Genomic DNA, 27,855 nt, shown 5'->3' on the forward strand with positions numbered 1-27,855 from the left:
TTCTGACCCACGATATTTGCAACTCGATATTTGTGCAACTCGATATTTGTGATTCAATATTCTGTCTCTACAACCTGATTACTCTAGGAGGTTTTAATTTGTTCAATTTATGCATCACTTTATGGATCTGGAACATAAATATATTCATGCCCAGATTTACAAAAGTTTTGCATTGGATGTGTCACTTACTAGATGCAGATCAACCCAAAATCCTTTTTGTTATTTACAAAGCCACACAAATGTTGATTTGAGGGGATTTGCAAGAAAAAGTAATGCAATGCAGTGCATAGAGCTACCTTGAATTACTTTTGTCAGGTGGGCATCCCATTGGTGGTGTACGGGTATTCCCATGCATCCACCCATGGTTTTGATGCAAACTCAAATTTACAAAGGGTTGTAGAACTGGGCTTGGAATAAAATCTGACTTCTCAGCCCGCCTGCCCCATTGGCACACAAACCATCACAAAAACCTCCGTCCAAGATTCAACTAATGATTGGAGTGCCCCAAAGAAATGAAAGACCTTGATGGTCTGTTACAACTGAAAAACAATGCTAAGTAGTAAGACCTCAAACCCATCACAGAAGGAGAAGTCTTCAAAATATTGGGGAACTTGAAGCCACATTGTACACTTATGATCCCCTCCCTTCCACTATGGTAAAGAACCTCAACCACATCATCTCTCTTTTTTTAATTTGATCATATATTTTATAGAGTTTTTAAGGATCAATATAAAGTTTCCATGCCATGGTGGACATATAAATCGTCAAATGAATATCTAGGTGGGAAATTACAGTCCACATCTTATCATATAATCATCTCTCTTTTTGTACCAAAATCATCAACGCCTCTCTCCTGCCAGGCCGTGTTCCTGAGTCCCTCCAACTAGAGCAAGGGACCAAGGGCAGACCCAAATGTCCTCAATAACCTCAAACCTGTAACCAACCTTCCTTTCCTAGCTAAATCTATTGAGAAGTGTGTCCTTCTACAACTCCTTGAAACTCCACAGCACATTCCAATCAGGATTCAGGGAAGGTTGTAGCACAAAAACTGCTATGCTCAATATAGCAGATGACATTCACATCCTTCGATGAGGACGACTCCTGCCTCCTAATGATACTTGAGTTATTGGTGGCATTTGATACAGCAAATCATCAAGTTTTACTTGAGAACTGGTATCAATGGCATAGTCTGGCATGGTTCATGTCCTCTCTACAAAATTGTTCTCAGGAAATAGAAATCAACAGTTGTGTCTTGAAGCCGGCTCCAGTTCCACAAGGTGTAACTCAAGGCTCAATTCTCTCTCCAGGCCTATTTATAGGCATATTTACAAGCTGCCTATCGACACCACAATGTCACTTTTTCTGACACTGTAGTGGTGACAAGGGCTTAGTCTTAGTTACAAGGCAGCGTTAAGCCACTTAACGTGGCTTAAAACTGCCTTGTATATACAGCACACTTTCACGTTATATTAAGAAAGGGGTGGGCAATGTGTGTTTCGGTGGGCGTTCCACTGCAACACCCATTGATTTTGACACTGCCACATATTTACAAAGGTGGTGTAAATATGGAGCAGCGTCAAAATTAAGACCTGGTCTTACCCTAGTGCAACTAGGAGAACATTTTATTTTCTCCTCGTTTTGCTGTTTCCATGTGGGTTGAGTTGTGCAGTACACATAGAAACAGCAAAACTTAATTTATTGTTTATGTGCAGGAAGGTGTCCCTTGACAATCGTTTTAAAAAAGTGATGTTTTGCAACTTCTATGTGTGCTGCCTTAAGCAGCACACAGAGAAGAGACAAAACACCATTTCAGATTGTGTATGTGGAAATACAGCTCTGCACTGTATCTCTCTAAATACGATGTAGGCCTGTGTTTCAGAAGTGGTGGGGCGCTGCCTTAAGCCAAGGAGGCTAACTCTGCGCTATGCCACTTCCTCATAATTATGTCCCTTAGACTTTCCATGGAACCCCTCACAATTAGTCTGAAACAAACAGGGGTCAAATCTCACTTACATGTGATGAAACACAACTCAACTACAAAATAACATCACCAAGAGACATCTGTCGTCTAAATACCACACTATGGGGTTCATTCCGATTCCGTTCGGAAATCGGTCCGACCGACCCGTCCCCGGAACGGAGTCCGACCGACACCTACAGGCACCGTACAACCCGTGCAGTGCGTTGTAAAGCCCGTGACATACAACCGAGCCGTCAAGAAAACAAGCTGTACGACCGAGCCATACAGAAATCATCAATTCGGACGGAAACTGAACACGAGCCGCACCGACCGATACGAACCAGGAATGAACCCGACAGAGACGTACCCGTGACATCTGACACGCACAGTACGATGCAATACCTATGAAACCCGAACAATTCGCACGGAGCCCAAGCCGCACAACCGACACGCACAGAAAACGTACCTGAAGCAAGAGAGACCACTGCGACAGACACGCATGCAACACAGAACAAAGTCAGAGTGAAAGACATGGAGCCGCCCACACAAGCCAACATGATCGTCCGACTTGGTCATAAGAACGTCTCCTACATGCTCACAAAAAACAATGGCAAAAACACAAAAAAGGCCAAACAAGCAATGACAAAGTCAATAAATAACAAAAAAATCACAAAGACACACCCACAACTCTACCTATAAAAAGGCACAAATTCTATTACAGGACCGGAGGCTTCAGATTATGCTTCTCAATCTTTACTGCAATAAACACAGCAGCCAATGAAAATGTATATTTTCATAAAAAACAGTAAAACAAACTACATTTCCCATGATGCACATATGTATAGGCACGCCCCCATAGTCCATAGGAACCCCTTGCGTGCTCCCATCATCCTCTTTCTTTGCTGCTCACAGCAAGAGTGAAGTGCACCTATTTACTGGTTCCCTCACTTTGCTTGGCAAGGGGGTGTTTGCTTTGTGATTGAGCTTAGATCATTGTGATACGATTTATTGGTGGTTATTTAGCCTCTTAGTACGTTTATTTTGTGGGTATTTACTTTGTTTGCTAATTTTGGTGCACTGTTACGAGCCGAGCCAGTGCCTTGCTCCGTGGTTGTCGGAGTTTCATTCAGGACGCCGCAGGCGTTCCTGCGTCTTTAATTGTCTTCATTACGCTTGTGACGCTTGTGTTGCATTGAGTTACGGTCCTTGACCGGCAGGGAGCCGGCCACTTCTTCCATCAGAGCCCGGTTACCGGCAGCGCTTTCAGCATCCCTAATAAGCCCTCCCAGGCGCATACACCGGGTGGCTCACGACCGACGCGCGCGCCCAAACGCGACCAATTTGGGCTGGTTTTTGGGCGGATTTGGTCGCGTTAGAGCTGTGCGCCTCAGCGCGATATCCAAGGCTTACATGAACGCATTTTCAAAGCGTTCTACACACCGGATGCCTCCCTGTGTGATCGCCTCCCCAGAGGTTGTAAAAAAATAGGCCACAAAGTGGTTCCGTTCGTTTCTCAGGGATCGTTCCTTCTGTGTGGCGTCCCCGCCCTACCAGTCCAAATGTCATCCTCTGTCTCTTGGGGTCCCACAGGGTTCCTCACTGAGCCCCACGTTGTTTAACATCTACGTGAGGCCGCTGGCTGAGGTTGTGAAGTTCTGTGGTATGACCATGGTGTCGTACGCAGATGACACCCAGCTAGCGGTCACGATCAGCGGGGACTCTGGGGTGGATGCCCCAAGATTCAGAGAAGGACTCAGGGCGGTGGCTGGTTGGATGACGTCCAACTGTCTCCAACTAAACGCCAAAAAAACGGAGGTGATGATCTTTGGGAAGCGGACGGACCTATGGGGAGATACTTGGTGGCCCTCTGAGCTGGGGCCGACCCCCACTCCGGTTGCGGAGATCAAAAACCTTGGTGTTTGGCTGGACCCTTCCCTCAACTTCGTTGGCCACACCAAAAGGACGGCGGCTTGCTGCTTCGGCATCCTGCGCAATCTGCGCCCTGCCCTTAAATACTTCGATGCCGCAACTCGTCAATTGGTGGTGCAAGCAACGGTTTTGGCGCGGTTGGACTATGCCAGCTCCCTTTTTATAGGATTAAACCAGGCTGAGTTAACCCGACTTCAAAGAGTGCAGAACGCTGCAGCCAGAGCAATCGTAGGTCTTCCTAGGTTTTGCTCGGCCGGTCCATCTTTGCGAGCCTTGCATTGGTTACCCGTTAGGCAGCGGATCCACTTTAAAGTTTTGTGCCTTTCCTTCAAAATTCTGAAGGGCCTATCACCTCCCTTACTGCACCAACTCTTGCGCCCTTACATCCCGGGCCGCACTCTGCGCTCGCTAGACCAAAAATTTGCGGTAGCCCCTCGGTTCAAACTCAGTCGGGTGGGGGGTCGCTCTTTTAAGGTGCGGGCAGCCGCACTCTGGAACGCTCTCCCTTTGAAACTCCGGACCTTTGGTGACCTGCTCTCCTTCCGCAAGGCCGCTAAAACTCATTTATTTGCTGAGCTTTGCTAAATCCTTCACTCCCCAATTTCTTAATAATTATTTCTGTTCCCCAGTTGTGTTGTGTTCGCCACCTTGTCGGTGCGCCGGGACGCTTCTTCGCTGGAGCAGCCGTGCGCAATACAAATAGCACTAACATAACATAACATAACAAAGAGTGGGCACACGCTCTCAGAACCGTTTGGGCCCAGGTCACTGACCTTTTGATTACAGCTTTGCTGAGGGGGTTTGGGTAACGTTTAACAAAGTTTTAAGGGTGCTGTGGGCTGACCCCCCCATTACCCCTCCTGGTGGTGGACAGTTGGGAGTTATCCCTGTCAGACATTCTTACTCCATTTCATTATGGAAGAGGGGGCTTAGGACGCTGAGGAGTATTACGGAGAGGAGGAGGAAGTTGGTGATGGACAGCAGGAGGCTGTCCTGGAAGATAATATTGTTGAAGCATTGGATACTTCTTTCCAGGCTTCAGTAAATAAAGCCATGGAGACTAAAGTCCCTCAGACTGTGCAGCAGGCGCTAGCTGTGGCCCTACGTAACCAACTTGAGGGTTTTGCTAAACGTCATGGTTATGACACGAAGAAGAAACAGAAGAAGACTGAGGCCTTTTCTTCCGGCACGAGCTCGAGTACCCAGAAACAATGGCCGCATTCTCAGACCCTTGCGACCTTGCCCGCTGTGGCGTCGGCAGAGCACGCCTACGCAGGTGGAAAGGCGAAAACCAAGTGCTCAGCTCCGGTAGATACTGATACCACTACCACTAACACGGATACAGACACTGATACCTCAGAGGAACCACCTCCCACTCCTAAGAAGGCCAAGGGTGTCCCAAAGGCCTAGGCAGAGCAGGTCACCACTCCTTTCACCTTTGACCCTTCCGACATTGTGCATCCCCGGTCCTCAGACTGGATACCGCCTCCTGCGGTGTCGGACTACCTTCACGAAAATCTAAGGAGAAGCTTCTCAGGAGAAGTCCACAATCGTTTAAAGTCGGAGTGCCCAAGCCCAGATCTACCAGACAAGGTGGCAGAAACGCCCGAGATCAATGCTAGTATGCTCACTTTCCTAAAGAAATTTTCGAAAGACCCCAAACGAGGCTTGGACCGTGCTTGGCGCGGTTGCCAAGATAAAATGCTTGACGTTGTGGGTCCATTAGCGAAAATATTGGAGATGGCTCTCGCGGCCAAGGAGGGCGCAATGGCAGTAGATCCGGACATTTTTGGCGGGCTGGACACTGCGCGCTATTTGCCTCATTGGTAACGCAAACTGTGCAATCTCATCGGAGAGACGCAAGTCCTTGCTCCTAAGGATGGACAGTAACCTTGCAGAGTTGGCGGAGGCTGAGCCAGGCCCTCTGGCTGGTGGTCATTTGTTTGGTGACCGTTTTGTCAAGGATGTGTCAAAGTATGTTGGGACTTTCACCGCCCTGGATAAATCGCAAAGCGGTATTGAAAGGGCCCTTAACCAGGGTGTTTTCAATCGGGCCGGGCGAGGCGGGGGGCGCTCGTCAGGCTGAGGCTTTCAGCAAGGCTCCCAGCACGGCGACTTTGGTCGCGGAAGAGGAGAGTGGGACTCCACCCGTGGAGGTACCTTTTATCTGTCCCGCAGACGGTTCAACAAGGGTTGTTTCCAATCCGGTAACGACAGGGCGAATTTCAAGTTCCAGCAAAATGCAGGTGAGTGTAACAGATATCTCTATTCTGCCATTGGGGGGTCGAACACAACATTGTCTCCCGCAGTGGCAGGCACTGAATCAGGACGCCTGGGTGCTGCAGACCGTTCAGGGGTTTTAGTTTGAGTTTTACTCTCATCCAACACAACCATTTCCTCCGCAAATTCTCAATTTTTCCCAAAAGATCGCAGTTTCATAGAAGAAGAAATTGCAGGAGTGCGCGATTGCTCAGTGACAAGACGGGCCTCGCGGATTCTGCAGCAACGTCTTTATTGTTCAGAAGAAAGGGGGTGGCAACCAGCTGGTTCTGAACCTCAAGGATTTCAATCAGTTCCTTACCTACAACCATTTCAAGATGGAAGGAATTCATCTGTTAGAGGATTTGTTACAGGAGGGAGATTGGCTGGTTCGACTGGACCTCAAGGACGCTTAAATTCTCCATACCAATATTTCCTCCACACCGCAGGTTCCTGCAGTTTCACTGGAACGGCCGGTGTTACAAATATTTGGCTTTTCCTTTCGGGCTCTCCTCAGCTCCTTGGTGCTTCACCAAGGTGATAAAGCCAGTGGTGGCTCACCTCAGAGAGAGGGAGGTCAGACTCATAATTTATCTAGACGACATATTGATCTTAGCGCAGAGCCAGGCCACACTCGAACCGCATTTGGTCATGACAACGACGCTGCTTCAGAGTTTAGGTTTTGTCATCAATCAGAAGAAGTCGGTGATGGTTCCAACCCAAGTGATAGATTTCCTCGGGTTCACAATAGATTCCCAAGCGGCACAGCTGTGCCTTCCTCAGTCGAAATTGAGAGACCTGATGAAGGAAATTCTGAAGCTATTGGGCTGCCAGGCGAACATGCTCAGGGCGATTGCCAGAGTGGTGGGGATATTGGCCTTGTCAATTCAGGCAATATTCCCGGGCCCTCTTCATTACAGGGCCCTCCAGTGCCTGAAGATCAGGCACCTCCAGAGAGGTCTATCATACACGGACTCCATACCCCTGTCGGAAGAAGTCCGAACCGAGTTGCAGTGGTGGCTCGGCCACGTAGACGCCTGGAACGGCAGAGCAATTTTCAGTTCACAGCCAGAGGTGTAATTGAATAGGACGCCAGCAGATGGGGCTGGGGCACGTGCTGCGGGGACATCTCCTCAGGCGGCAGATGGTCCACGCAGGAGCTCTCTCTGCACATAAATTGCTTAGAGCTGCTCACAGGGTCGTTCGCAATTCGCACGTTATCCCCGAAATAGACCTCTTGGACAATGTGTCCGCAGTGAGGTATATCAACTAGTTGGGCGGCAGGAGATCGTCGCTTCTTGTCCAAATATCCAAGGATTTTTGGCACTATTGCCTCGAGAATCAGATCTCGGTGATAGCAGAATACATCCCGGGGCAATCCATTCAGGTGGCGGATTGGAACTCCAGGCACCTCAGGGATTACAGCGACTGGAAGTTGCTTCCAGAAGTATTCCAGTGGCTCCAGACACTTTGGGGTCCATTTCAGACGGACCTGGTTGCCTCCAGACTAATTTACCAGATCCCCAGGCTCTTCAGCTGGAGACCAGATCCGATGGCGACGGCGGCCGATGCCTTTCTTCAGGACTGGTCGCAAGCGATCCAATATGCCTTTCCCCTGTTCTTGTTGATTCCGAGAGTGATGACAACGGTGATCAGACAATGGGCAGAAATAGTCATGGTGATAACATGGTGGACTTCCCAGTCGTGGTTTCCCAAATTATTGCAGTGGAGTTGCGATCGCCCCAGGCTACTACCGGACTCGGAGTGGCTGTTGCAGGGCCCTCGTCAGGAGCACAACCCGTTGCTTTTGGAGGGCAGGCTCTCGCTGATGGCATGGAGGCTTTCAGGGAACAGTGGCAATTGCCAGGAGTTTCAAGCAAAACTTCTGAATTTATCAAGCAGGCATGGGCACCATCCACCAGAAAGCGCTATTCCGCAGCCTAGAAGAACTGGGTGGATTGGTGCGTGGGAAGGCAGGTGGATCCCGTGGGGGCAGAGTTACCCCACGTGTTGAAATTCTTGTCAGATAAGGCAGCTGAGGGTCTGGCTTATCGCTCAGTGAACAGTTTCCGTTCAGCCATTTCTGCGGGGCATGTCCAGATTGACGGGAAACCGGTGGGCATGCATCGGGTGGTTTGCAAAATTCTTAAGGGGATTAGGGTAGCTAATCCTCCTAAACCCAAATATACGGATCTGTGGGATGTTTCCCTACTCATTTCATTATTTAACAGATGGCTTATTAATGCACTCTTGTCTAGGAAACAATTGTCGGCCAAACTGGCCATGTTACTTTGCCTGTCATCTTGCAGACGTTCTTCGGATGTGAGACCACTCGGCGTTACAGGTAGAGTATTTACACCAGAAGGGGTTTATTTCAATATTACAGGTCGTACTAAAACATTGTCACGTCATATTGATTATAATGCATTTCTGGAAAATGAAAAACTATGTGTGGTACAATGTTTAAAGACATATGAGGAATGTACAAAGGCCTTGAGGCCTCAAGGTTGTTCACAACTATTGATTGCTTTGCAAAAACCTTTTAAACCAGTGGTGGCTGCCACTATTGCCAGATGGCTTCGCTTCATAATGCAGGAAGCGGGTATTGATACGCAGATCTTTGGTGCTCATTCAGTGAGAGGCGCGATGGCGTCAAGATCTTACATGTTGGGATCTAATATCCAAGGCATTATGCGTTCTGCAGATTGGTCTTCTGAATCAACGTTTAAGACGTTTTAATATAAGCCGGTGGGTGATATTACTTCTGTGGTTTTAAATGAGCGTTAAACTAGCATAATCTGAAGGCTCCGGTCCTGTAATAGAATCAAAAATTTGCTAGCATTCGCACCAAGAATTTTCAATTCTATTAAGGACACGGAGGCGAGGATTGTCCCACCCGGATTAGTATACAGTAATAAGCTTGCCCACCCAGTTATTCAGTGATTACGGTGGTTTTATTTCCTTTCTTTCAGGATCAGATAAGAAGTCTGACGACGGATCCCAGGAGTTTCTGCCTGAAATTTTGTTTCTTCCATGTTGGAGGAGTTGTACACTTATTCAAGTTACTGTTGGACTTGGTTCCCTTCAAAGAAAGAGGATGATGGGAGCACGCAAGGCATTCTTATGGACTATGGGGGCATGCCTATACATATGTGCATCATGGGAAATGTAGTTTGTTTTACTGTTTTTTAAGAAAATATACATTTTCATTGGCTGCTGTGTTTATTGCAGTAAAGATTGAGAAGCATAATCCTCGCCTCCGTGTGCTTAATAGAATTGAAAAATCTTGGCGCGAATGCTAGCAAATTTTTGATTTAATACCATGATCCTTTGCAAATGCAACAGAGCAGCCAGCACAGAACAACTTGAGACACCAACCACAGACACACACACAACTCACCCATCACACAACCTACACACTATCAGCACCTCTCCAAAAGATCTTACACATACCCCTACCAAAACAGACACCCACCCACACTTGCACCCACCCATCCACATCACTCCTCACCACCACCCATCACCATGCCCCCTAAGAAGAATCCACAGTTCACAGACATTGAGTTAGAAATATTGGTAGATGAGATCCTCAGAGTGGAGTCACATTTGTTTGGCACATTGGTACAAAAGGACCCCCATGTGACAGAAAACCAAGATGTGGGAGAGGATCATGGACAAGGTGAATGCACAAGCACCAATGTATCGCACAAAGACCGACATCCAGAACAGGTCATATGAAGTGTGCAGGAGGGTCAAGAAGCTCCTCCAGAAGGAACACGCCTTGAGTCAGCGCACTGGTGGTGACCCTCCTGCCAAACCAGTCTACTTCAGGTCCTGGGAGGGGAAGGTACGGGACATCCTACCACCAGAGAGCATTCATGGCCTAGCAGACATACCAGAGCCTGGTGAGTACACAACCAATATACTCAAAATTGTTTCGCAACATACACATTACCGTCAAGGGGACAGTAAAACCATGCACTGATAGCAGAGGCATAGTAAACAAAAGTTAATCAGCCCAAGAAATGTATGCTAGTCCCGACAAACACAATAATGGCCACATCATAGTGATTTGTAACTGGGTCATGACAAGTACAAACCTACCAGCAAATAGAGCTAGGCATTGGCACCAATCTAGGTAAACACTGTCAGACATTCTTGCCACCACAACCACTACCTCGCAGTGAAGCTGACTGACAGGAAGGAATAGTGGTTATGCTGGTGAATTGAGTGTATACAAAACCATGATGGTGTTGTTGTCACAGACAATGCTCCTCCTCCCAATTGGACAATCAACACCTCTCTGAAGAATGCTCACCTCACAGAGGGTAGAAATGGGCTGGCAAGTACTCTGGGACTGGGCTCTGTTGTGAGGAGCACAAGGCCCTGCTGGGAATCCGCTCCCACCAAACATCAGAACTCCACTGTCAGCCATATTGTCAGCACAGGCACACCCCTCACAGGGAAGCAGAGTCCAAAGGAGGGAAGTGAGGGCATGCTGGGAAGGAGGTGTAGGCCAGAGCATGGTGGGAGTTGCAGTCACTTACTAGCCTCAGGCACGTACATGGCCCAGCAAGCCCACACTGCACCATGCACACCTCACAGGGGGTGTAAATGGGCTGGCAAGAACTCTGGGACTGGGCTCTGTTGTGGGGAGCACAAGGCCTTGCTGGGAATTGACCACCACCAAATACCAGAACTACAATGTTAGCTATCTTGTCAGCACAGGCACACCCCCTCACAGGGAAGCAGACTCAAATGTTAACATGGATTACACTCCTGTGTCAGCCACCTGATGGCCCTTGAGTACCAATGACCATGTACATCAAAATCCATACACAAGTTGGTTATGCACACACATCAACATGCACATTGAAAGGACAATGTGCTACAACAACATCAACTTATGTCTGTGATGACTGAAGACAATACAGTGTTCACGCATGCATCCTGACATCCCATTGCAAATTTCATGTATATGAACCATTGTTACAAAAATCAAGGAGGGGTGAATGGTTCACACATCCTGTGCAACCTGGGTCATTATGTATTGTGTTGCCTCCATTGAAAACATCACATACGTACACATGCTTAGTGTGGGATATCATGCTTTTCTGCTTCAGTGTATTGTAGCGGCATCATCATTGGCTCCCCATTGTAGCAAATATGCTGTGCCTCCACCTGGAGGTCAACTGGCTGGTTTCCCAGTAGTGTCCAGAGATGAAAACTGAGAGTGTGTGTCTGTGCTGAAGTGCTGTTAGTCAAAATCACTCACAACACCCAAAGACATAGGAGAAATGGTGAACATTGTGCCGTATGAAGTTACAAACAAAGGTGTAGCGTGTGTGGATCCAGCTACTGATCCACCTCACCAGGGTCGTTCACTGTTGGGCAACATGGTGCAGCCCCATGTGATTCTAGAGCCTATGTCTCCCCTGGACACTACTGGGAAAGCAGCCAGTCTACCTGCAGGTGGAGGCATATCATATTTGCAACAATGGTGACACAATGCAAGAAACCGGTCCTAGGTAGCTTGTTTCCGGTCCAGGGAAGGCATGGTTTGGCAGTTCGGGCTGGACAGTTCCCATGATGCACAGGGTCAGACTTATTTGCATATGGCCATGTCTGAACTGGGGTGGCAGAGTGGGCTAAAGAACAGTGATGGATTAAACCCAGATCTGTTGAGTGGGTGTGAGTGTTTGATTAGTTCAGATGCTCCTTCCATCACCACCCCCTTTTGTACCGCTTTGTTCGCCAAAAGTTGGCAGGGTATGCTCAGATGTGAGTCCCTTGCTCACTTTGCCACTGGATTCAAGCAAGCCTGGCTGAAGACGGCTGGAATGCCAGAAACCGGTCCTAGGAAGCTTGTTTCCGGTCCAGGGAAGGCATGGCTTGGCAGTTCGGGCTGGACTGTTCCCATGAGGCACAGGGTCAGACGGATTTGCATATGGCCATGTCTGAACTGGGGTGGCAGACTGGGCTAAAGAACGGTGATGGATTAAACCCAGATCTGTTGACTGGGAGTGACTGTTTGATTGGTTCAGATGCTCCATCCATCACCACCCACTTTGTTCGCCATAAGTTGTCAGGGTATGCTCAGACGTGAGTCCCTTGCTCACTTTGCCCCTGGAATCAAGCAAGCCTGGCTGAAGATGGCTGGAATTCCAGAAACCAGTCCTAGGAAGCTTGTTTCCGGTCCAGTGAAGGCATGGCTTGGCAGTTTGGGCTGGACTGTTCCCATGAGGCACAGGGTCAGACTGATTTGCATATGGCCATGTCTGAACTGGGGTGGCAGAGTGGGCTAAAGAACAGTGATGGATTAAACCCAGATCTGTTGACTGGGTGTGAGTGTTTGATTGGTTCAGATGCTCTGTCCATCACCACCCCCTTTTGTACCGCTTTGTTTGCCATAAGTTGGCAGGGTATGCTCAGACGTGAGTCTCTTGCTCACTTTGCCACTGAATTCAAGCAAGCCTGGCAGAAGACGGCTGGAATTCCAGAAACCGGTCCTAGGAAGCTTGTTTCTGGTCCAGGGAAGGCATGGCTTGGCAGTTCGGGCTGGACTGTTCCCATGAGGCACAGGGTCAGACTGATTTGCATATGGCCATGTCTGAACTGGGGTGGCAGAGTGGGTTAAAGAACAGTGATGGATTAAACCCAGATCTGTTGAGTGGGTGTGAGTGTTTGATTGGTTCAGATGCTCTGTCCATCGCCACCCCCTTTTGTACCGCTTTGTTCGCCATAAGTTGGCAGGGTATGCTCAGACGTGAGTCCCTTGCTCACTTTGCCACTGGATTCAAGCAATCCTGGCTGACGACGGCTGGAATGCCAGAAACCGGTCCTAGGAAGCTTGTTTCCGGTCCCGGGAAGGCATGGCTTGGCAGTTCCGGCTGGACTGTTCCCATGAGGCACAGGGTCAGACTGGTTTGCATATGGCCATGTCTGAACTGGGGTGGCAGAGTGGGCTAAAGAACAGTGATGGATTAAACCTAGATCTGTTGACTGGGTGTGAGTGTTGGTTTAGATGCTCCGTCCATCACCACCCCCTTTTTGTACCCTACAATACACAGAGGCGGTGAAACAAGACACACCGCCCCATTCCTGTGTATGTATTTGAGGGTATTTAATAATGAATGAAAATATGTAAATACCATGGTTGCACAGGATGAGTGAACCATTCCAGCCTCCTTCATTGTAAGTACTACCCATTGCAAGCTGAATGCATCAGTACCTCTTCCTCCCTCCCCGTTGCAAAATACATGGGTTAACCATTGTTATGTATTGTTATGTTATATAGGGATTTATATTGTGCTCAAATACTCTAGAGTGTCCTGGTGCATGCGCAGTCTGTGGGAGAACTGCAGAAAATTACAGAGCCATTTTAAAGAGATGGGATTTTCAAGTTTTTTTTAAAAAAGACAGAAGTTCTGTATTTGCTGTAACTCCACGGGGAGGGCAATCCAGGCAGCAGCTGCTTTAACAGAGATGGACTGGCCACCCAAACGCGCCTTACGAAACCGTGGAATGACCAGCCGGCGCTGGGTGGCAGATCGTAGAGGGCGGTTTGGCGTATACAGGCCAAAACCTCTCCTAAGTTACGCTGGCCCTTGCCAATGAATGGCCCCGTGAGTTAGAATGAGGGCCTTAAATTGCACGCGCTGGACCACTGGTAACCAATGCAGATCACACAAATATTGCCGGACACTAGATCTCCGCGAGATGTAAAATAGGAATCCAGCCACGGCGTTCTGTAGGATCTGGAGTTTCTTTCCCAGATAGCCCGGAATGCCAATGAAGAAAGCATTGAAATAATCGAGGCGGGAAAGGGTGAGGGCACGCGCTACCATTTCTTTAGCCTCCCCTAGAAGCAGGGGAAAGAACTTTCGTAGGGCCTTGAGGGTGCAGAAGCAAACTCCTGTTTTTTAATATGCTCTTCAAACCGTAGATTTTCTCCGAACCATACCCCCAAGTTCATCGCCGGATCCCCGCAGAGCTGGGACAAGGGACATTGGGAGGCCACAATGATACTCTAAAAGCGGGGGGGAACTGACCATATAGGAGTACTTCTGATTTGTCCTCGTTGCACTTAAGTTGGGCATGTACAAGCCAACAGAAAACAGAAGAAAGGCAGGTCTGAGCGATCTTGGTATCCAGATCCGAACCTCTCAAAGTAAATAGCAGCTGGGTGTCATCCACTTAGGCTATAATTTTTGCACCCAGTTCCTCTGCTAAAAAAATCAGGGGGGTCAGATATATCTTAAAAAGCAGAGGGCTTAGTGTGAAGCCCTGAGGTTCTCCAGTGGAGAGTTTCCTCACAGAGGACGAGTGGGGGGGCATCCAGACCTGCTGGGTATGGATATCTAAAAACGATTCAATCCATTCTAGAGTAGATCCAATACTAATGGATGACAGCCGGGCAAGAAGAAGTTGATGGGGCACCGTATCGAAGGCGGCAGAGAGGTCCAACAAAATCAGAGCCTCCCTGCCGCCTCCATCTAAGCACTCCCTAATTGCCTCAGTCACCAACGCAGTCTCCGTACTATAGGAGGCTCGGAACCCGGATTGAGCAGGGTGCAGAGCATTGGATGTTTCCACAAAAGCCTCCAGCTGCCAGAATGCCACCTTCTCACAAACTTTTGCCAAAGCTGGCAGAAGAGAGATGGGACGATAAAAGGAACAGAAAAGTCTAGCCCAGATTTTTTGAGAAGGGGTAAGAGTTTGGCCTGCTTCCAGCACGTAGGAACAGTTGTCGCCTGAAGGGAGAGATTAATAATCTCAGCAACCTCTGAGCAGACCACCTCTGCTACCCCAGCAAGAACTCGGGCCGGACACGGATCCGTTGGTGAGCCAGATTTCAGTGATTTCAAAATAGCTAAAATGTCGGGCTCGGCCATCGGTGAGAAGTGCCTGAACTGGTCGATGCCTGTAGTAACATAACTGACAATGTCTGTCTCCTATAAACACAGGTGGTACAGTGGAAACAGAAGCTAGTGAAGAGGAGTCCCTGTCCCAGACTCTGGTGGAGGATGAGCTCTCTGGTGTAGATCTGGCTCTGTCCTCTTCGGATGTCAAACAACAACCTGGCACCTCTGGAGTGAGTCATCATGCAGTCCCAGCATCAGAAACATCTGCACCCCCTGCAGCCACGCAAACAACATCTGGCCACATACCAAGCACCCCCGCCAACACGGACAGACCTAGGACCCCGATTACAAACAGCACAAGACCACCTGATGGGATATAAATACGATGAATACATGTTATTGGCCTAATATATACAATATACCCTATAAACGTTCGTTAGCATTGCATTATTCACATAGTATTATTATAGTTAGGACGATTCACTCTAGTGTTGCCTAAACCTATTGGTATGACCGGAATCATCTTGTTTCATTTCTCTCTCTCCAATGCCGTTTCCCTGAAATCACGTGATTAGGCTTTCTGCACGAAACCACTATGGCAGACCGAGCTGTCTGCTCCACTCGTTAGTTTGTAGCTCAGGGAAACCCAAGGTCACACCTGCGCTTCTTGTGGGATGAGCACATTCTAGTAGAGCCCGTTCCTGCATTCCCCGAGCTACAGATAGAAAGGGAGGCACCTTACTGACCTGCCCCCGGAATAGCCTAGGCCCAGCTACTAGCAATCAATTTTGCCTTATATGGGTCTTCCTGCTGGCTCACTGACAAGTTGTATCTTTCCTAGTAAGGTGATGTGTAAAACGTATATATGCTATGCTCTGCTTGTGTGTAATCAGTCTCCTCTGGGCACCTCCGAGGGTCGTGTAGACTGAGGCTACCCTGTCAGGGCCTGTATCTGCAGAATAAACAATTGAACCTTCTCCATTGCCGACTGACTTATTATTTACGAATAAGGTATATGGGCTATTGGTGAGTATAGTCCATTAGTATAATATTTTGGTTCCTTCAGTTGGCGACTCCACCGGGACTCCACAATAGGGTCGTCCCCTCCTCCAAGCAATTCCACTCTCGAGCCCAATATCCCTTCCAGCTGCTAAAGACCCTACGCCGGAGTCCTACGGGCTTAACCCGAGAGAAAAACAGACTGTGCTGGTCTGTCTATGAGTCGGCAGTGGAGAATTTGCAATCGACCTGAGTGCACCAGGTGAGTGAATCTCTGATTGTATTGGATAAGAAACTCTTGGAAGAAGTGTTTTCCTCGGTAGCGGTTAACTGCATTCTGAAGGTGGCCGGGGAAGCAGGACCACAAGGGAATCTGAGGGTCTGAGGTTGCGGCGAAGTGGCTGCACGGGTAAATGCCTCACAGACTTGTTTGGTGAAAACTTGAGACCACACCTGGTGCCTTAGCGGTGTACTGAGTTACTCGCTCGGCCGAATCCTCTTCGGAAAAGCCCGGGAGCAACTGGGTAAGCTAGGGTTCTGGAGCTGCGTTCCCAGACGCCCGGCCCAACCAGAACAGGACCATGGGATGGCCTGTAAGAGGGTTCATGGTTCGCCTACCAGGTGATCTCAGAACAGTCTAGTGACTGTTCCTCTTGTTGTTGAATTTTGTTGGTCTGGAATTCTGTTGAATCGGTTCCCCGAACAGGAGTCGACGGGCTCTGTTCATTCTGAAGACATGTCATCTGCATAGAATAAGTATTTAGTACTGACAAAGTTATTGTCTTGCGACGCTTTGCAGCACTTTATGGCGAGAAAATAGAAGAATATGAGAGTGTGAGTGGTGAGGAGGACGCGTCCGAATGAGAATGGTTTTTGGAGTATATGAGTAGAATTGTGCGAACATTACAATAATCTCTTGTTTTAGTAAAATATGTTTTGGTTGCTGCTGTCGGCGAAATAAACGGCTGGAAGAAAGACAGCCCGCCCCTCCCGAGGGCAGCCCCAGTTTTGATATGCATGTAAAACACGGTCTTACACCGATTTTGTTTAATACGATTTGGAATAAGTATACCAAAGATAATTCCGATTTGCAATGGCTTCTAACGGGGTCGTTTGATGAGAAAAAGATTAATTACATCCAAAGCAAATTGTTTACGAAGAAAAGCCGCCAGTCGATGTCCGACTCCTTGAAACTGTGGTTGAAGGAGGCAAAACGACGACGGATAAGAGAAGAGAAATTGGGAAAGCTTAAATCAGGACAGACAGTCACACAGAAAGCTATAGCTTATGATAAAGGGAAGGTGGAAGAGAATATCGCACAAATGACTACCGGAAGCCTTTCTCACTTTATGTGCATGAAGTGGACGGTTGTTTGCTTTCAGTGTTAACACAGGGTTTTGGTGGGAAGCAAAGAACCTGTGCATTCTTTTAATCAGTTTTGGATAATGTTGCACGAGCCCTCCCAAGTTGCCTGAGGGCCACGGCTGCAGTAGCGGTGGCCATCCGGCAATCGGAGGGAATAGTATTAAATACAGACCTCACAGGTATGGTACCACATGCTGTGGATATCCTTTTGAACAGAAATAAGACTCAGCACCTTACAAGTGCTAAATTGACAGGGTACGAGCTGACCTTGTTTGCACCTCACATCACGATCAAACGATATGCCACTCTGAACCCAGCCACATTGTTACCCCTCCCTCCAAATGATGCAAAGGACGATGTCCATGATTGTATTTTTAGAACAGAAGAAGAAACAAAGGGACGTGTAGATCTCACTGATATCCCTTTAACTGAACCTCAAGGAGAGCTGTATGTGGATGACTCTCGTTTTAAACTACCAGATGGCACTGCAACAGCTACCTATGCTATCACGACATTGAAAACGGTGGTAGAGACCGCAAGGATTTCTCATCACTCGACCCAGGCAGCTGAACTAATAGCCTTGTTAAGAGCATGCGAATTGAGTGAAGGGCTAAGGGTGAACATTTTTACTGACAGCCAATACGCCTTTGGCGTAGCCCATAGTTTTGGGAGGCTATGGAGGGAGAGTGGTTTCTTTACCACACATGGCCAGAAAATTCAACATGGCCCCTTAATTGGCCGATTGTTATTTGCTTTGACATTACCAGAAAAGTGGCCATCATTAAGTGCAGCGCCCATAAATAAGTTATTGATTCCACTGGAAAGGGAAACGCCTTTGCTGATTCAGTAGCGAAAGAAACAGCCCAGACTAGAATGAACCCCATATTCCCTAGCACATCGGCCCGGTGGGTAGCGGAAACATCTCTGTTTGACAATACTATTGAAAGTGTAAGAGAACTGCAAAAGGAAGCAACAATAGATGAAGTACAGAGATGGGAACAGGAAATAGGAAAACTAGATAAGAATGATTCTTGGATAGATTTATCTGAAAAGCAGCGATGGTTACTGCCCAATGCATTAGTATATGCTGTAGTGACAATGGCCCATGGCCCAGCCCACATAGGCGCGAAAGGTATTTGTGCCGTATTAGACCCAGTATGGAACAACCCGAATATTTCCAAAACTGCAGCACATGTAGTGAAATATTGCCCAGTGTGTTTACGCCACAATCCTGGAGGTAGTGATTCTGTTTTGAGTGGAAATTTTGCCCCACCGTCCTTGCCCTTTGAAGTAATACAAATTGATTACATTCAGATGGAAAGGGTAAACAATTTAAAATACGTATTAGTGGTGGTATGTGCTTTTAGCAAATGGGTTGAAGCCTACCTTACTAAAGAAGCCACTGCAGTTGCAACTGCCAAAGCCCTGGTTAAGGAATATCTGCCCCGATATTGCTTGCCCCGTGTCATCTGGTCTGACAACGGGCCTCATTTTAATGCTCAGCTAGTACAGAGCGTTTGTAAAGGATTGCAGATAAAACAGAAGTTCCATGCTGCTAGACATCCCCAGTCAGCTGGATAAGTTGAAAAATGTAATACCACTCTGAAATAAAAAATGGCTAAAATATGTGAGAGTACCGGATTGAATTGGCCTGACGCACTCCCATTGGCATTGTTGTCTCTAAGAACCACCCCTCACACTAGAACTGGATTGTCTCCTTACGAGGGGATTTTTGGCAGGCCCGCCAATGTGTGGGGAGTCCCCAGACCCCGATCCTTTAGGGATATAGATTATCCTTTGATGACAGACTACCTGTACGCCTTGACTAAAGATTTGCGTTCTATTCATCAACAGGTATCGGACACATTGCAGCCACTACAGGAGGGTCCTGGACATCGATTGGAACCTGGCCAGTGGGTACTGGTGAAGAACTACCAACGGAAATCGAGTTTGGAGCCCAGATGGTCTGAACCCTATCAGATCCTCCGGCTACGAGAACAGCGGTGAAAGTGCATGGAAGAAAGCACTGGATCCACGTCAGTCATCTAAAATGCCTGCCGGTGCCTTTGCCGTTTGATCTACAAAACCGGGAAGGAATTCCGAGCCAGGAGGGAGAGCTCATTCGAAGCTTTGTGCCTTTTTCTGACGCCCAAGAAGTAGGGTAACCGAGTGAGGTGTTGCCAACAGGTGAAAGTGAGACAGCTCAACCACGGAGGCTGTCATTTCCGAGGCACCACAAGTTTTGAACGCATCAGATGCCTTTGCAGCTGAATTGTTTTCTGACCAGGAGCAGCCTGGCCGTTGTAAATACGACCTGCGGCCCCGAAAACAGCTCAGTAACCCAGCTTCCAATGGTAGGAGCTCGACAGAGACTTGAGTTGAGGAACGTCAGATAGAATTACTGGGGTACTGACTATTAGATGCATACCAGGCAGACAATGGGAGTAATTGTATCTTTCCAAGTACCAGGAGTACAGCATCCATTATCAAGATTAGAGGCTAAATGTACAGACAGAAAAAGGTGTATTCCCAATAATGAACGACCTAAGCTGGTAGAGGCTCAAAATACCTCATCAGAATCTGCATGGGATTTTTTACCCCCACCACAATCCACATAATTTCCTTTCTGTTATGAGCTGACAGACTTCCTTACATTGAAGATTTATACTTGTTAAACAATCATTCCATAAAATCTACTCTTTCAATACCCCTGCCTCTTCTACTGTGGCTCTCTCCTTTTTGAGAGTTTTCCCCATCTTCAAGGCAGTTGTCACAAAGATGTTTTCCACCTGTGAGAATGCCAACCATCAGTGAAGAACCCACCACACCAATGTTTTGCATTTCAGACTCATAGCCGTAGCCACCATCATTTCATCCCTAGAAAACGTTTCTCAACACAGAAACATCCCTTGGACTCTCAAGCACTGAATTGATAGATTGTCTGTATATCATGGCAGAAATATTGCATTGAATAAATATTGTGGAATATCCCATTAGTTGCAGATTTGTTACTATTAACTCTAGTGGGAGAATATTTTTGTAAATAATATTTGGGACATGATATTTTTGTTCTCACTATGATATTCCAATACAATACCTTTGAATTACGGGCCCCACCTGTAACATAAAGGTGCAGATCCTGCAATTTTCTTCTTCTAAACATTATTCTGTCCTTCTGGCTCTAACTAAGATGCTGAAAACTACTGCAATGCTGTGGTTCTTCATACACTTAAAATAATCTTTTTAGTCACATACATTCCAGCTTCCACTCTTACTGATAGATTGTAACAGTCCTACAAACAGGGGGGAAGAGGAGCTACTTCCCTTGACAGAGGATGAACAAATATGTATGCTGTATGATTCCTCGACCTCTTTGTGGCCTTCAACATCATCAATCTAAGCAGTCAAGACCATACATTGGCTAATTTGCAAATAAATAAACACAACTGCAACGGTCCAACTTTTTTCTTAAAAGTTCATCACTGGTGCTGCCTGAATGCTAGGTTGTTGCATGGCAAGGCAAAATAGCCTCAGCCACCTTTCTTCTGCCACCCTACAATTCCTGTCTCTTTATCTCTTCCTTGGAGGTTCTTTAAAAAAAAATTGTATTGTACATTATATTATTCTCGCATTAGGTTTTATACAATGATCTCAGTGTGTAAATGAACATGCCAAAATAATCTTTTTTTGCTTAATAATTTTTATTAAGTTTTCAGAAAGAAGAGAAAAAAAAGAAAAACATTATCAAGCGAATGAACACATTTGTGAACTAAAAAGAACAACAATTAATATGTAAGGGAAAAACATGAGCAAATAATTTAAGAGAAAAGAGAAAAGGAGAAGAAAGAAAGAAAGAAAAAAGAGGAGAGAAAGAGATAGAAAAGAGATAAAAAAAATATAAAAATGCACATAAAAAGAAAGAATAAAAGGAAGTTAGAAACTAGGATGCAGGTGCATATGTAGAAAGATAAGAAGTAGAGGGTAACCATCGTAGGTCAGATTTAATTTTCTGGGAAAGAGTAAGAGAAGAGACATTAGCAATTCTGTGTTCATCACAAATATTGTTCCACCATGTTAACAATGATAATTTAGAGTTGTCTTTCCAGCAGGACAAAATCACTTTGAATGCTAAAGCAATAAATAGATCAAACAAAAAAGAAATAGGAGTAGAAACATCCAAAGAAGGTGAGGAGGAACATTTTGCATTGATAATGGAATATTAGATGGAAATATTTTCATACATTTAGACCAAATAGATTGCCAACACTTCATAACATTAGAACGTTCATAAAGGTAGGATGAAATCAAGTCCAAGTGGACTCAGAACAGGACCAACAAAGGGAAGAGGAAGTAGGGAAAAACTTGTATATACAAGCAGGAGTAATAACCGCTCTGCTATAAATGAAGTAATGGTATTGAGTATTAAGGGCTGCAATAGAGGTTTTAAATAACTTGAGCAATAATTTATCCCAAGTAGAAATAGAAAGCGATAAAGATGAGTCCGCTTCCCAGAGTAATTGTGTATGAGATTTAGAACGTTCAGTAACAGGCAATAACAACATCTTATAAATAGAAGCAGCCTCAGACCTATGATCCTGAGGATCACTATATATCGGTGTGGGTGGAATAAGTGAGGGAGAAGCTAGTGGAAAATTGTTAGCTGTTAAATAGGACTGCAAAGCAGTTGATATTAAAAGGTACTAATTAAGAAATGAACTACGTAAGTTATATTGCAACTGTAGTTGGGAGAAGGGTATAACACAATTATGCTGGATTAACTGATGAATAAATATAATTCCCTTCTCCTTCCAATGCTTGTAATAAAGCGGTTTACATCTATATTTGATACATTTATTATACCAGACAGTAGAGGATAAAAAAACACTGATATGGATCTAGAACATCAGACAAAATAATATATAGTAATTGTTGGGAATATTTTAGAATAGGATTATCTGATATGAAAGTACAATTAGACATGTATATTAAATTCTAAAAGAAAACCTTTTAATAGGGAACACTCAAAAACAATCCAGCGAGGAATAGGGATGTCAGCAAAATCATAAGTTGAAGGCAAAAGATTGACAAATTAAAAATGCAGAGTAATATGATTTAAAATCAGGAAAACACACTCTACCTTCTGTTTTTGGACGTTTGAGGTTCATAAGTGCAATGCAGGGGTTATTCCATAAAAACTTAGTGCAAATAGAATTAATATATGAAAAATATGAGACGGAAATCAGAAAAGGTAACATGGATAGTGTATCACGGACATGGGGAACGATCATCATTTTAAAAGTGTCTAATCTGCCCCACCATGACAAATGAAGAGGGGACCAAGATAGAAGTAGAGATTGCAATTTGGTAATTAGTGCATTAAACGTATAACTGGTTGTGGTAGCTAAGGTAGAAGAGAACCAGGTAAAATTAGTATTGTTGAACATATGTTGATAACAGAGAGAGTTCAAGGGTAAGACTTCTGTTTTAGAAAAGTTCAACTTATATTAAGAAATGCTGGAATACAACTGAACCTCGTCCAAAAAGGGAGAGAGGGAAGTATTGGGATTAGACATATACCAGAATATCATCAGCATATGCTGACAATTTAGTTTCTATAGAATTATGTGTAAATCCAGAAATAAGTGTATTGCTATAAATGCATTCAAGGAAGGGTTCGAGACATAAAACAAATAACAAGTGTGAAAGAGGACAGCCCTGACGAGTACCCCTATATTAAAGGCAAAATTTAGAAAAGCGGTTATTCACAAAAGTACTAGCATTGGGAAAAGAGTATAACAATTTAACATAAGGGAGAAAATTAGGTACAAAACCAAACCACTGAAGTGTATTAAATATAAATTGCCAGTTTATACTATCAAAAGCCTTTTCACAATCTAAGGACAATGCTGCAAGTGGAGACTTGAAATTCCTCCCGAAGGAGATAACGTTAGCAAACATATGAGCATTATCAGCCGCTAACCTTCCCTTAACAAAACCAGTTTGGTAGCAAAAATAGAGGAAAAAGTAGAATCAAATTCAACAGAAAGACCATCAGGGCCTGGCACTTTCGATTTTTTTAAGGATGTAATGGCATCTGTTATCTCTTGAAGAGTAACCTCTTTCTCTAGTAATTCTAATTCATCAGGTAGCAATGGGGGTTTAGGGAGATCTGAAAAAAAGGTGTGTAAATTTTGTTTAGAGGGATTCGTGTCATCAGAATACAATGATTTGTAATAGTCATGAAAAGCAGTAGCAATATCTTCATCGGTGGACGCTAAATTCTTAGTATTTTCATTCAGAATAGGACCAATACTCTTACATTCAAATTTAATTTTTAAATAATTGGCCAGCATCTTGCCAGCTTTATTTTGACCCCCGTGATACTTGGTCTTAATTTTAAGAAGGACATTACAAGCATCAACTGTAGAATGTTTGTTAAGAGCAGATTTGGTCTTAATTAATTCATGAAGAACAGAGGAAGATCTAGAAGTAAAGTAATTGTGTTCCAGCAGTTTGAGCTGTTGTAATAGAGTAGTATTTTTGCGATGTTCTTCTTTTTTGTTGAATAGATACTAATAAAGGCACGGAAGGAGGCCTTAAAGGCATTTCAATTATTAGGAACAAGGTGTCCAAAGGATTATTGATAGTAAAAAAACTCATTAATAAAAGCAGTAGCTTCAGCTATGAAATCAGTGTATCATAACAAAAAATGATTACGTTTCCAACGACCAGATTTTGGAGAACGCAGGGAAAGGTCAAAAGCAGAAATTACAGGGGCATGATCGGAAATAAAAAATAGAACCAATCTCTGAAGATTTAATAGAAGGGAGGGTCTACTAACCAAAATATAATCAATTCTAGAACGGGTATGGTGAACATTAGAGAAGAAAGTAAATTCAAGGGAGTCAGAATTACAAGCCTTCCAAACATCATATAATGAACAAGAGGCAATGGCAGATTGAAATGATTTATGGGATTTATCAGGATTAAATTTACACTTGGATTGTCTATCATAGAATAGATCCAACTATTGGTTAAAATCCCCAGCAGCAATAATATTTGGGCCATCAATGGAGGAAAGTAAAATCTTAATACTATTCCAAAAGTCAGGATCTGGCTTAACAGGGTCATAAATATTCAATAGGACAAGTAATTTATTTTGTATAACAAACTTAGCCATTACCCAGCATCCATCAGTATCACAATGTGTAGATACAATTTGTACATGTAATGACTTATGAAATAGTATAGCAACACCACCCATCCGATTTGATGCTGGTGAATAAACAACTTGACCCACCCATTGTCTCTTTAATTTAAACAATTCTATTTCATTACAGTGCGTTTCGTGAATGAACGAAACATGCAAATTCAGTTTAGACAAATGAGAGAGTACCTTTTGTCTTTTGAAAGGGTATCCAAGACCACAAACATTTCACATTTTGGAGAGAAGGGAAGGTAACACATGGATGGGGATGATACACTTTAGGAGAACAGCTTTTGACTGGGTGTCCCAGGAACACAAATGCTCCACTTAACCACATTACACATATAGCAAGGTGGGATAGGAAGTACATGAATGGGATGATACACTGCAGGAGTAAAGCTGGAAACAAAAAAAATACCATTTAGGGCCCGATTCCGATCCGGGTCGGAAAATGTTCTGACCGATACATACAGGGACTGAAGTCCGAGCGAGTTGTACAGGCGCTGTACGACCTCACAAGTATAATGCGTCCAGGTCAAAACGCAACTGCCTCGCACGGAATCAATCCAGACTGACCGAAAGGTATGGAAACCAGTGCCGCCGCTTGGAAGCTGAACCGAAACCTTCCAACCGACGACACGGAACTGCTACTGTTCTGCGCAACACAAACAAGCGCCTTACAACCAGCCAAGTACGATGTGATGCGTTGCGAACAAAAGCGAGTCACACGAAGTCCAAGCTGTTCCACCGATTCGCACAAACCAGCGATATTAGCAAAAAAGAACCTGCCGCGACCGGCACATACGTGAAACATGCAACATAGCACAATGCCAGTGTGACCGACTCGGATCACACAGCAAGTGACGCCACAGGCGTACGACCCGGACAACTGAACGTCCCAGTCAGGCCCAAAGAAATTATATAATTGACATAGAAAAAGGCCAAACAGGCAGTTACAAATCCACAAAAAAACATTTCAAACCAAGACACACCCACAACTCCACCAAAAAAAGGGCAAAAATCCAGACCATGATCCTTTGCAAATCTCACAGACCTGTAAACAGACAACACCATCACACTGAAACATACAGCCACAACCTACACACTACACAACATTAGCACCACACAATAGGCACACTCAAAGTCACCCAGCCATAAACATACTCACCAACAGTTACTACCACACACACACACCCATCCATCTCCACCACCACCTATCACCATGCCCCCAAAGAAGAATCCAAAGTTCACAGACAGTGAGTTGGAGGTAATGGTAGATGAAATCATCAGAGTAGAACCACAGTTATTTGGTTCCTTGGTCCAACAGACCCCCTATCCCGAAAAAACAAGATCTGGGTGAGGATTGTCGACAATGTTAATGCCTTAGCACCTACCATGCGCACAATGGATGGCATCAGGAACAGGTGGTACGACATAGGCAGGATGGTCAAGAAACTCATCATCAAAGACCATGCCCTGACCCGTGCATTTCACTCCCTGGAAGGAGAAGGTGCGGGCCATGTTCCCCCTAGTTGGCCTCCATGGATTGCCTGGAATACCAGAGCCTGGTGAGTACACAAACAACTGTTCCAAATGTGATGTCACAGCAATTAGCACCCACAGACCACAATGTCAGGGGGAAAGAGAAAATATTCAATGTCATCAAGCCACATCAACCTAAACAGAACTATCCTCTCATATGTATGACACCTAGAAAAACACACCAGCTGCAATGTCACAGTAACATGTACCTAGGACAATACTTGGACAAACCTAATGACAAACACCCCCGTGATTTGTCCACATACACCACCAAACACCTTTAGGCATAAAGCTACCACAGTTACACTCCCAGGGAAGCAGAGTCATAGAAAGGAATGTCTGGCTTGGTGTACAGGTGGGTGTAGCTGAAAGCAAGGGGAGATTTGTAGTCCCAGGTCAGATTCCACAACCCACCAGCCCCAGGAATAGGCCCATGCATCATCCACACCTCCAAGAGAGTGTCAAGGTACAGGCAAGATTAGAGACAAGGTGCTCTGGTGTGGGGAGCACAAGGCCTTTCTGGGACTTGCGCACCAACAAACACCAAGACACCACTGTCAGCCAACTTGTACATGTACTCAGACTCATTGTCTTGGAAGCATCGCCCAGGGGGTACTATCTGGTCCAGGGGGGAGAAGGAGTACAACTCCCAGCAGGCCCTGACACACACACACCTCCCACCAACAAACCACACACCTGTGTGAAGCGAGGGAGGGCAAGTTTTGCAATGTACATGTAAGGCACATTAAAAATACATGAGCTGTACATGCACACAGCTCTACGTGTACATAAAATGCTTCTGTAAATTATACAAAACAAACATCAGCATCTGACTGTGATAACTGAGGACAAAGCCATGCACATACACTCATCATGAAGCATTGTCCAGAATTGAAAGTGTGTGATACGTTTATGTGTGCTGAACCACAACATACAGTGTGCGTCCCTTCCACCCACGCAGCTCGGGAAAGTTCGAGAACAGACGAGGAAGATTCCCAGTCCCAGACTCTGGTTGACACAGAGCTGGCCGGTGTGGATATCTCTCAGTCCTCTGACGAAGACCATGAACAACCTGGCCCCTCCGGTGTGGATCAGCGTGCAGCAGCATTAACATCTGCACCCCCTGCCACCATTCCTGCTCCATCTGACAACACCCAGATGACCCCTACGAACACGGACAGACAAACCCAACCCAACTCTGAGGGCACAGCAACACAGGGAAGGCTGGAGGTGGCTGTCAATTCTACCAGTGCCATCACCAGAGGAGGCCCAGGGTTGTCTGTGCCTGCAACAGCAGAACCTGCTCATGGTGGTAGGGGTGGTGGGAGTTGGGGCAGGCGGCGGCCACCCCATGGCCATACTGCTGAACCCCTAGCTGATCCCCAATTGGTACGCATCATAAATGCATACCTGCAATGTACCGGAGACTTTGGCCAGATTAAATAACAGCAGGCTGAACATCATGTCAGATGGGACACATACATGTTGCAGGTGGAGACACACATGGCCCGCATATAGTCAAAGATGGACAAGTTGGATGATGTGACGGCGGCACACAGAAACATACTGGGATGCCTACGTCAAATTGCAAACAACATGGTACCACCTTGCTGTGTGCCCACTACATCAGTTGCCACAACAACTGCGACTGCCACAGGTTGGGAGGTGGACCCTGACGAAGACTTCAGTGCACCGCCACAGCCTGCACTTGAGGGACCCTCAAGAAGAAG

This window comes from Lissotriton vulgaris, chromosome 9 (assembly GCF_964263255.1).
Source record: "Lissotriton vulgaris chromosome 9, aLisVul1.2, whole genome shotgun sequence".
NCBI classification, from domain to species: Eukaryota; Metazoa; Chordata; class Amphibia; order Caudata; family Salamandridae; genus Lissotriton; species Lissotriton vulgaris.